Genomic DNA, 13,103 nt, shown 5'->3' with positions numbered 1-13,103 from the left:
CGCATTTGTGTAGGGTTTTTTTTTCTCTCCATAAAGTACGTGGTTAGGGATTCCATTATGACTTTAGTGAACAGTTAATGGATTTGTCAACATAACAATAGATCCATATCGACTTGACTTTTTTTTAAATAGGTAGACAGGATAACAAATATATAATATCCCTCCTTCAGACGCCATTTGTCATTTTAGTCTTTTTTTGAATGGAACCACTAATATGCTAACAGAAAGCTTTTATGCTGCTAATGAATGTTACTGAGACCTTTACTAACGAAAGAGTGAAAATGGAAAGGCTTCGTATGGGAACAAAACAGACAATGGACGTTTCGGGTACAAACCCTTCGTCAGCACAACAATACACAAATAAACGTGGAAAACAAATATTTATTTATTTGTTTTCCACGTTTATTTGTGTATTGTTGTGCTGACGAAGGGTTTGTACCCGAAACGTCCATTGTCTGTTTTGTTCCCATACGAAGCCTTTCCATTTTCACTCTTTCGTTAGTATTTTACGATCACCGGCTTCAGGCAGCCCTTACCGTTTTTTACTGAGACCTTTAAAGAATAAACTACATTTGTTAATAACAACCTCTTGTATGATAGTGTTGTCGTTGATGATAATGATGATGATGACGACGACGACGACGACGATGATGATGATGATGATGATGATGATGATGATGATGATGATGATGATGATGATGATGGTGACAACGACAACTTTTTGTTAATCTGATAGAGGTTTTATAAAGTGCACATTTACCATTTATTTAATCCCTACACTTCCCTCCGGTTGAAAAATGGTGACAGCCTGTTCTTTTTTTTTTTATTTATTTATTTTTTTGTTTTTTTTTGTTTTGCTTTGTTTTTCGTTGTTTTTTTTTTTTACTTCTGATTTGTGATAGGCATTGACTAGTGTTATATTAGATTTATCAGGAAAAATGATATAATCTAATCTTCTTTGTCTCCTTCACTTCCGTAATTCAGGAATCGCTCGCGATAAGGAAGATGAAAAATTAAAAGGTCAAGTAATAATAATATCATTATAGAAGTCGCAATGACATAATGGCAATGTTATGGAGACGAATTATTATTATTATTATCATTATTATTATTATTATTATTATTATTATTATTATTATTATTATTATTATTATTATTATTATTATCATCATCATCATCATCATCATCATCCATCATCATCATCACATTATTATTATTATTACCAATATTATTATTATTATTATTATTATTATTATTATTATTATTATTATTATTATTATTATTATTATTGTTATTATTATTATTAGTATTAGTATTATTATTATTAGTATTATTATTATTATTTTTATTAATAATAATAATATTATTATAATTATCACTATTATCATAATCAGTAATTATTATCATTTGTATTATTATTATCATTAGTACTATCATCATCGTTATTATTTCTATTATTATTATTATTTTTATTATTATTATTATTGTATTATAATTATTAGTATCATTATTATTATCATTACTATCATCAATTATATATATATATATATATATATATATATATATATATATATATATATATATATATTAATGCAACAACACATAATATCATTATTTACGTTAAGCAAGATAATTTAAAACATTGTACTATTTTGGATGTAAAATCCCAGGTAAATCCTAAAATCGTGTTATTCTTTAACTCTCAATTACTTAACATCATCCTTAAATTCAGAATAGGGTAAAGAAGTATCTCTATTGCTCAATGAAAAGCAACCATTAATATGTCATATTTTGTCATTTTCGGATGGAAAGACTTTGATAAAATCCGATTAGTAAAAATAAAGAGTTAAATGTCAGTTTAATGACTATTCGAAAGGTTCCTCACTGATTCCTTCCGACGGCTCTTTGATGAAAAACATCTCTGACATTCCACTGGCATAATAATTCTGACAGATATGAAATACGCGCTGTCAAAGTTGTCCCACTTTCCTTTGAGCCAATTTAAACCTTTTATTTTTATTCTCTAATTTTTCATTACGTATTTAATTTTTCAGATGTGTCATTTTTTTTTTTATGTCGTCTTGATCATCGGATTGATATACGACATCCGCAAGAAAGACCGATTTTTCGTGGGCGGGTCAGCTGAGATCACTGCATCACCGGAAGAAAATTGTTCATTACGATCTATCTTGTCTTTGTTCCTATAAAAAGAGCATTACTATTTTATAGTTGTGATGGTGGCAACCAACCATACAAACCTAGCAATTGTAGCCAATTCTAAAATAAGCCTTTGAAACTATTTTTTTCTTTTAAAGGGAATTAATCGGGTAAGTTATCTATATGTTCCAAGTTTTAAAAATACATCTCGAGCATTTATACAACGGGATATCCATTAAACGTTCAAAGCGCTTCAAAGGGGTCAATAGCCAAAAGTAACACTTTCAAGTTAGACGAGACAGGACACCAATTAGGCGATATTACAATTCTTTCCGACAGAGACAACACTGTTAACACTGTTAACGGCTAGGTACTAATTTTGCAACTGAGTACGATGAGAGAATGTGAACGAAGAGCCTTTTCCAAGGACTCAAATATGCGCCGCTCAGAGCGGAACTCGAATCCTGGACCGTCCGGACCACATCGCCGAGATTTAGCCATCATCAGTGAGATGATTTCTTTTATCATAGCAGCTCTACAATAATAAAAAATTGTAAAGCCCTCCGGTTTTTTATCTATCTAGCACAAAACGGTAACTAAGTTAAACGCATTCGATTTAGACGGACGTGTTCATAATATATTATTATGCAGGTTTGAAAACTGAACGCAATTGTGGGCCTAGTTTAACATTTTTGTAATGGACGATGTTTTGCGTCATTTTTTTAATTTTCCATTACAATAATACAGCTAACCATATGGTGACGCCGTCAAAAAATGATCCAGATTCTTTTCATTATTAGATGCAAATGACCTGAACTATGCCGCAATTGACGTTTAAGCATGGCATACGCATCCAATCAACCTATAGTTTACACATTGCCTCGCAGAAAAGACTGTCAACTATCAAAGATGCGACACATGGGGCCGTTTTCATGAACACACACTAGCGCTTAGTCTCTGACTATCTCTGACCTTTGTCAATGACTTGAAAAAGTCGGATTTCATGTGAGCTGACTAAGCAAGTCCGAGACTAACATCACGGCACCTTCGGACTACGTTTGGCCACGTTTGCATAACTTCATGCTTTAGTCTGAGACTAGTTACTAGGAGATGCCATAGCGTCAACAAGATAGCAGCAATTTTTAGATTGAGTGCGCTTTGATTCGGAAAGAAAATACGTCGGTTACGAATGACAAAGGCAAAAAATGTAATGTTGCCATTGACACTGGCTTTTAAAAAACTATAAGATATGTGCAGATCGTCGAAAGTACACATTTTTGTGAGTAAAAACTTTTTAAAAACTGAATCTATCGGCTCCTGAGTTGAGAGTGAAAGAGAAACTCCGAAATTGAAGGGTTTACGTCAAAGAACAACCCCCCAAAAATTATTAGAAATTACAGTGGAGACAAAAATATTTCTGTTGGCATTGCAACTGGCTGAAAAAAATGTGATTAATCAGAAGACAATTTCTCTTTTGTTTGCTTATTTGGGTTTGTTTATTTGTTGTTTTTGTGGGGTTTTTTGTTGTTGTTGTTTTGTTTTTGTTTTTGTTTTTTTGTTTTTTTGTTTGTTTTGTTTTTTGTTTTTGTTTTTGGTTGGGTTTTTTTGTTCTTTTTTTTTTTTTTTTTTTGGGGGGGGGGGTTAGCTCAATTTCTTTAATTTCAATCTCCGTGCACGTCGGTCTCAATGAAACTGCCATTGGCCTAAATATAGCCTAAATTTGTGTATTAGCGAGGTGACGGGATGTTACCCGCACAAAATAGCTGAATTAATCACCGTCCTTACAACGCCCACTTTTAGGCAAGAGACTAGCTAGTCCGAGACTAGAAAGCGTTCATGAAATCCGATTTTTTAGACACTTGCTTTGCTTGGGCTTAAGACTAGCTAGTCATTTACTAGACTAGTAAATACTAAATCTAAGTCCTCGTTCATGAAAACGGGCCAAGGGGTTGAGTAGGACGCTTTCACTTTAAAAAAATAATCTCCCTAACCATCCCCACCATCACTCCTCTCATTCTTTCACTACTTCCTTTATCTCTCTCATACCCCCCCCCCCCCCCCACCCCAACCCCACCTTTAGCAAAAACAACAACAAAAAGTCTTATGTGGCGATAGGGGCTACCATCTTAAACCCGGCGAACAACTGATGGTGGTGGGGTACCTTGTCTTGATCCTTGTCCAGTCGTGAGCAGGTATTTAGAGGTCATAAGTTTGTTTCGAACTCGGAACATACTTTATCGGGAAAGGAGGAGAGTCAATAATATTATGAATAAGCTAGACTTTTGCCAGTTGAAAGTGGTGGGTGCTACGCACTACTAATGATGGGGATTATTTTTTTTTTTTAACTTTTGTTGACATTCTAACTACTGGGGGGGGGGGGGGGGTGTCTGGGTTTTTTTTTTATATTGGCACTCGTTCTAGATTGTAACTGTTACCAATTTTTTTTAAAATCAAAAAACAAAACACTATCCATCTATTAAGAAAAGTATGTTCTCTCAAAGAGTATCCGAATCAGTCACGCATTTGTATGAAGCAGACTTGAATGAAGGAAACAGCAACTCTGTAAGTGAGAATCAGCGAGTGAAGCTAGTGACTGTCGGTCAAATTACGAAGTGAATCGTATAAATGAATACAAATCTACAAAGCATTCTAAAAGTATGCGAGTGAGACATCCGGAAAGCTATTACGGGTTAACATTGAACTAAATGTTTACAATCGATGCAAATTACAAACTCTGAGATTGAAATTGTTTATATCGTTTGGTCTCGCTTTCGAGGCTGGTGATTAGGAACTTTAGAGCAGGAGAACGTTACTCAAAAAATACAGCTTCTGTTTATTGTAGTGTACATTGGAGTTGATCCACTATTAGTAAAAACAAACATACACATATTATAACATTTTATACGAGACGTCTAGTTAGATTAATCAGATTATTATTCTGAAAATCTGAGTCCAAATAGTTTTTGTTTTGTTCATACAAGTGCATTAATTTTGAATAATTAACTTTGACGAGGTCTAAAAATAGATGGACAGTAATTTTTTTTATGTTTTACAATTTGGTTCATAAAATATCAATATCTAAACACTATTTGATGCGTGATCGAATATTTATGAGTAGATATGTTTTCCTTTTGCTTCGTTTGAGACTGATATGACTCTGCGAATGACAATGGGGTACACAAGTGTGATGTCGAAAAACCTGATTTCAATCTCATTTGAAGTGTAAAACCACTCTTCAGAAGGACTGGATACATACCTTGTATAATCGATCTTCCGGTCTCAGAGTGATGGCATCTTATTTTCTAGTCTAAATATATGCTGGTCATCAATAAAGACTATCCTTCCTCGCTCTATTACGTCTCGTAGTCCTAAAAACTTGCCACAACACACCCTGCTACTAATAGATAGTTATGCTACCTTATGATTCAATATGTAACCTATTCATCATTGTTCTTCCTGTTAAATAAACACTTCCAATGAGTTTGAAACCGGAAGAGTATAAGATGTGACTTCACAACTTCTCTGCCCCATTGCGCCAATATTTTTCAAACAGAAAGAGCGGCCTTGTATGCTTGTATAATTATTAGTCTGATTCTTGATCTAATCCAATTGCCTCTCAAGTAATACGGAGTTGTCTTTCGAGATGTAAGCCTTTGATCAAGTGATCACTGTGAAAGAAAATTGCCTTAGATATATAATTCTAACTGATATTCTCAAGACATCACCGAAAGATAATTTTATGAACAGTACGATTTGATCTGAATGAATGAACTAGAATTCAGTTAAATTGATTCCAGCTGGAACCGGCATTTTGGAGTTGAAATACTTACCGATTTAAAAACATGTTTAGTCGCATTATTTTTTAAATTATTATTTTGTAATTTTACAACACACATTTAAATAACAGGCGAGGCAGATTTTAGATAATATTAAATATATTATGGTGCCTATGTCAGAATTATCGGACCAGTGTAAAAAAAATTTTTAAAAAAAGAATGCCAGAGCGAAATGAATCTGAAATCAAAATATCCGTGTGAACCAATGGTATCCACCATAATCAAAAGCAATATGTAGTGGTAAGTACCAGAAAGTACAGAGCAAGTAGGCTACAGCGTTATAGAAGCCAAATATAGAAGGAACGAAATTGACGTCACTCATCTCTTTGTTATTGATTTTAGACAGTCATTTTGGTGATTACCTCTCACCAAATATTTATCAATCAGACTATAAACGTTTAAGGTTACCCATAGTTTTGTGTTATGGTACATTTTATCCGACTTGCATATGTTGTGAGAATTTTACCTAAACGCATAGCATCAATAGGTAGCTGATGTATGACTAAGTGGTATAAATAATACCACTTTCAATCTTATTATTTTGAAGCATATTCCACACATTGGAAACTTGCCACAATCATTACTTCCCATGACAAAACTGAGCAGGCCTAACATAGAAAAACTCCAAGTCTGAATCCTTGAGAAAGACAAAAACGTACCCAATGGAATTAAAACGCGAAAGAGATTTATCTCTTTGAAAGGTGATTGTCTTTCTTAACCGGTTATCTGCCGTACTCTGGAAAATAACTCGTATTTTAAAGTTTGTCCAGAAAACGTGCCATGATACTAGATACTAAACGATACATGATACATCGCGAAGTCCCAAGTTTTTGCCAAGATGAGGGTCATTTAAATCGATCAATATTTGAAGAACGATTTTCTGGCCAAATTTATAATTACAAGGTGTTTTTTTCCCAGAGAACTGGTTAAAAATCAATATCCAGCTTTTTAAAAAGGTGTTTTCCATCGCTGGGAGTCATAATATTTCCACTGGGAATTAAGAAGCTCTTTCTATTATATTTGCTCAACAATATTAGGATGTTAAGCTTTATAGCACCAAAAGCCACAATGTTCAGAACGATATTTATCATTTAGCACAACCAGGTTCTGCTCTTCTTAACATGATAAGTTAGGCGTCATTTTATTACCAAAATGTAAAAATGCGTTTTGTCAATGAACGGTAGAATACCCACAGAGACTTTCAAATTGGAAATGTCTCTTGCATATGAGATATTGGAACATCTGAGTAGTGGCCATAGTAACCCGAGCAAGAAGTTACATCGGTCATATCTTACTCAGATATACACTGGGGAAAAATGATACGCCATATGAGAATGGGATAGAATCGAGCCTTTTAATTATCTTTCTATTGTGGCACAGTACTGATAAAATATCAAATTAAAATAAGTCAACAGACAGTTACTGATTATCAAATTAGAAATTTCAAAAGAAAGAAATTATATTCGGAAACACCTGATATTTTATCAAGGGGTCGGCAACTCAGTTTACGTATCTTCAGTTGTAACAAAAATCAAGCACTGTTGAACATGGTCAATGACTATGTTAACCATACACAATAATCTTATCTCGGTGTTGTGCCAATGTGTAAAAAAGGGAATTAACACACATTACGTAAGTTGGGTCCCGATCACTCAGTTGATAGAGCACTCGATTCATACACAATGGGATCGAGATCAACTTCGGGTGAAGTCGAGATTTTTTTCCTGACCCCCTGTCCACCCAGCAGTGATTGGGTCTGTATGATCTGGTAAAAAGTGCTTTGCGATAGACTAGCATTCTATCCAAAGGGTAGCAAGCAATTGCTGCCGTCCGTTTTACTCTATTGAAACCGAGATAAACTCCTGCTCAATGGGGTTAATGGCTCTACAGCACCAAAGGACATAAGTTGACGCCTTACAGACGACTAGAACGTTGCGAAATTGAAATTTGATTCCATTGCTAATAGAATTGATGAAGGATTGAAAAAGGTCTTTTGACATGGTAAATCCATCAAAGTCACCTGTATAAATGTTCATATTCACTTAGTCAAGTTTATCTAGTATCAACGTGAATCAATCAAAACTTTCTGTATAAAGGTTCGCATTCTCTTTATCAAATTTGTCTTGTATAAGTTGTGAATCTGTCAAAATTATGTGTACAAATGTTCATATTCACCTAGTCTAGTTTAACACTGGTGAATCAGTCAAAATTATATGCATAAATGCTTATATTCACCTAGTCTAGTTTATCACTGATGAATCCATCATAATCATATATATAAATGTTCATGTTCAACTAGCCTATTTTATCACTGGTGAATAAGTCAAAGTTGTCTCTATAACTGTTTATATTCACCTCGTCTAGTTTATCTCTGGTAAATCAGTTAAAACCGTCTGTATAAATGGTCATATTCACCTGGTCAACTTGATCTAGTATCAGTGGTGAATCCGTCAAAATCATATGTATAAATGTTCATATTCACCTAATCTAGTGGCAGATAGAATATTATGATGGGCGATGTAAGCCACCCATATCATAAAAATCTGAAAAAGTGTGCATGAAACAGTTTTTACACAAGGCGGAGAGAAAAACACACAAAAAATGCATTTCACAAAAGAAAAAGAAACAAACAAAATACAGCCTACCTCGTATTTGCCAAATACCATATCTGCTTGGGATTTTTTTTTTGTTTTGTTTGTTCTTTGTTTTGTTTTGTTTTGTTTGTTTGTTTTTTGTTTTTTTTTTTTTTTTGTTTTTTTGTTTTTTGTTTTTTTTTTTTTTGATATTTGCTTTGTTTGGGTTTTTTTTAGAAACAAAAAGGACATTGTTTGATCCTCATTATATCAATGAATAGCAAAAATTTATGAAATCAATGGGGCAACATTTAGAGGATGAAAGTCGGATGAGTTCAGCAACAATCTTGAGAAAAGCGCATTACCACATAAAGTCATATTTTTGGACTCATTTTCTCACAGCATATGACGAACAAAACTCCAACAAAAATCGCAAGTTTTTGAATTGTCATATTGTTTAAATACCAAGTGGCAATTGTAATCCTATCACTACTACTACTACTACTACTACTACTACTACTACTACTACTACTACTACTACTACTACTACTACTACGTACTACTACTACTACTACTACTACTACTACTACTACTACTATTACTACTACTACTAACTACTACTACTACTACTACTACTACTACTACTACTACTACTACTACTACTACTAATACTACTCCTACTATCTTAGGGTAAAGTAAATATCAGGTTGAACTGCTTGAATCGATTTGTACATATTATGCAAATAAGTGCACGTCGGCTTGGAGGTTATCAGTTTCGCGTAAAAGAATATTTTGCATCAGACGAATTAATATTAGTCATCTTGTGGAAAAGACACAGAGTAGACAGTGAGTCCGGATGACATCTTAGAAACCACCATCGGGAACAAAAATACAGAAACATACAAATCGTTTCGACTCACTATTAAAAATAGTCAAAATCTAAAAATGATATTTATTTATCTCATTATTTTCATTCTTAATCATTGAGTGGACAGACTCCTAATTGATAGCTATAGATATGGGTTGATGGGATAGAGTGTACTGCTTCTTGTAAACCAACAATTCAGATCAACATTCCGAGTCTTCCATGCATTAATTATAGTGGATGATGAGACTAATCTTGATTAAGTGTTGATGTTAAACCTAGTGTGTGCAAAAGGTCGAGGACCGTGTCAATAATTAGATTTTAATAATTCAAAGTTTTCTAATTTAGATCAATGGGGTGGCTGCCCGAGACCCAGTAAAGTAAAATAATATCAAAACTAAGGTAAAATTGATCGGCTGAAAAAAAACAATAGACACGGTATGAGCATTTAGAATACAAAGCCATTGTCCCCGCATTGAACAAAAAAAAATGGTGAAGAATGTAAACAGAAGTCTCAGTGGGCGGTAAAGCATGTGCCACTAGTCGTCTAACCGGTCCTTTCTTCTTCTTCTTCTTCTTCTTCTTCTTCTTCTTCTTCTTCTTCTTCTTCTTCTTCTTCTTCTTCTTCTTCTTCTTCTTCTTCTTCTCCTCCCTCTTCTCTCTCTCCTCCTCTCCTCCTCTACTCTACTCTCTCTCTCTCTACTACTACTCTACTTCTACTACTACTACTTAGTACTACTCTACTACTACTACTACTACTACTACTACTACATACTACTACTACACTACTACTACTACTACTACTATACTACTTACTACTACTTACTATCTACTCTTCTTCTCTTTCTTCTTCTTCTTCTTCTTCTTCTTCTTCTTCTTCTTCTTCTTCTTCTCTCTCTTCCTTTCCTTCTTCCTCCTCTCCTCCTCCTCCTCCTCCTCCTCCTCCTCCTCCTCCTCTTCTTCTTCTTCTTCTTCTTCTTCTTCCAGATCCTCAGACTCAATCAGATTGGGTACACATTTCTAAAGAAGCCTTTCTTATTGGCCATGACTCTCCTCATTTCTAAACATCAGTTATAACTTTTTTATATCAAAATTCTTCCATTATTTTAGTAAACGAGCAACAGGTCGTGTTTATAACCTATCTATTTGGAGCCGTAATATCCTTTTTTTTAAGTTTTTGAATTCAATACATTCTGGTAGGAATTGATGTCGGTGTAACGTAGGGAAAAAATACAGTTCCTGTGTAGCAATGGTATTGATCAATTTCAACGGTGTTTATTTTTTCATCAAACTCGTTTATCATATAAATTGGATTAATTTACAATTTTGTAGTTTTAAAAAGAATTGAGCATGTATATAAGGCAACAATACGATAACCTTAACCTTTCACATGAGAATTTCGAGTTTACTCAATCGTCCAATGGCAACATTTTACATCACAAGTCTATAATCAAAATTATGTTTTATTTGAAATGCAAAATATTGAAACCTCGCTCTGTCCTGTCTCCTAAAACGCCAATCTTGCTGACGCCAACTTGATAAGACTACCAACAAAAAACCCGAAACCCGCTTCCTTTTAAAATGATTGTCATAAATATCATCAAATTACAATGTGTCTGGATTTTCAAGATATTTATCAGAAGAAACAGTACGATATATTTTGAGAGGATGAGTTTGATTATCCCACAGTTTTTATTTTACCTTTATACGTAAGAATCAATGAACATTCTATCTATACCAAAACAAAACAAAATAAAGAAAAATTGGTCGTGAAAATTGTGCTTAGACACAGCGTCGTCTCTTTTTATTATTTGAAAAAGTCATGAAAAATGAATTAAGTACATTAATAAAGTCAAGATCTTTTTTTTTGTAAATGATAACTTACCAATCTTATACAAATCTGACCCGAAGTCCCCTTTAGATAGTATACATTTCTAGATCTGCTCTGTTTGAAGGAAAAAAAAGAAACGATGTCGATTTTTCCATCAAATCGTAAGATCTTTTCGACTGAAGACAAGATGCTAGATCTAGAGATAACGTGTACAGCACCTTCTTTATCCAGTCAAATGCTGTACTCTGGAAAGACAAATATTTTAAAAATTTGGCCAAAAACTCGTCCTTTAAATATCAATTGATTTAAATGATCCTCATCATGGCAAAAACTCTCAAACCTGGGACTTCATATTTCCAGAGTACGACAGCTAACTGGTTTTTTAAAAAACCCAAATTAGTTGCAAGACCATGCATGAGATTATTTATATACTCATACGAATACCTGAGACTGGGAGAAAAATGAAGGTAAAAATATTGATACTATGCGTTTATGTGAAATACTCACAACATCCGCCATCCGTAAATAACGTACCTACACACAAAACTATGTTTAACTTGAAACGGGTATAGTCTGGCTGATATAACTAAATGAGTACTAATCATTAAAATGACTCTAAAAATAATAATAAAGATCTGAATGACTACAATTTCGTTCCATTTATCGAGATGACATAAAACAATAAATGCGAAAAGATCAAGAACACTTAATTTTTATCCCTAACTCTAATATAAACCTTAGGTTAAAAGGTATTGGGACATGATATCACATATTCGTTTGTTTTCGATTTTCAAATGTTCCAAAATCAATGTTGGCAATGTGTTTGCGCCATAAGAAGTGATTAAGAGTCGAATTTGGATTCAGATGTACTGACACATCCCCCTGTTCTATATAGAACAGACACTTCTCTACATCCTCCATATAATATTATATTTTCATCACCACGTGATTCCACTATACCTACATTTTACCGAATATACCCAGTAGTGGTCTATTGTATCCGACACCACATTAAGTATAGGGAGCCAGAGTCATTTTATTATTATCACGTTTACTATTCGCTTTGCAAATGTTTCTATCAACGACATGTCTATTGCAGTATGATGTTGAGAAAATAAGTTGTGGAATATTCACATCTAAATGCGTTGCTCACTTTTGCATAACCCTTTTCAGTCTTGTGAAATAGCATTCAAGCAAATTTCCTATTCTTTCAATTGTAAATGTTTATTCTAAATTAAAGCCTTGTAAGAATCAATTCTGCAAATAAAAGAATAGCGCTCTGTATAGAAATCAACAATAACCTTCTACAAGATTGCTTCATGTGTCAAAATCTAGTAAGAATAGTGTAGATTTGTTTGAAACTTAATCCAAGTTTGAAACAACTTAACGAACTCTTTGCGTTATAAAATAAAAAGTAAAAAAGAAACGGTTACTCACATGAATTTAAATGAATAGAACAATATTCCAGTGTCAAAGTAAAACAACTAGGAAATTAATCGTAATCATTGTAGATGTTAACTCCACAGATCAAAGACGTTTCATCAACACCGCTAGGCGATAAGGTAACAAGCAAACGCACGCGCGAAGTGCCAAGTATGAAGTGGCTTGCGTGTACTCACTCCATCGCGAATCAGCAGATAGCGGTAGCTTGTCACAGTATCATATTCTATTAAGCTCCGGATAGTGACAATTTTTTCCTGCTTCGCTACTCTACAAGAAGAGCACCATAGTTGTAAATTCTACTTGACATCGATCTGGATGTCATCCTACAGTAAATCATTTTGAGCTAAAGTATCGGGCCCATGGGTTAGAAAAAGAATAGTTGGATATTTAAAGAGTTC

General features: G+C 33.8%; 1 protein-coding gene across 1 annotated transcript in view; it reads right to left on the bottom strand.

The window, feature by feature from the left end:
* LOC144962913 (neuroglobin-like) overlaps positions 1–12,897 on the bottom strand; it is a 149,332-nt gene extending 136,435 nt beyond the window's left edge. The window contains exon 1 of the mRNA XM_078896310.1: positions 12,700–12,897. The gene's annotated coding sequence lies outside the window, so the exon portion shown is untranslated. The remainder of the gene's footprint in view (positions 1–12,699) is intronic.
* Positions 12,898–13,103: the final 206 nt, after the last annotated feature.

The sequence above is a fragment of the Berghia stephanieae genome, chromosome 1 (assembly GCF_034508935.2).
Source record: "Berghia stephanieae isolate SIO BIC M18660-M18661 chromosome 1, UCSD_Bste_1.3, whole genome shotgun sequence".
NCBI classification, from domain to species: Eukaryota; Metazoa; Mollusca; class Gastropoda; order Nudibranchia; family Aeolidiidae; genus Berghia; species Berghia stephanieae.
This window is presented reverse-complemented; position numbering and strand designations above follow the sequence as displayed.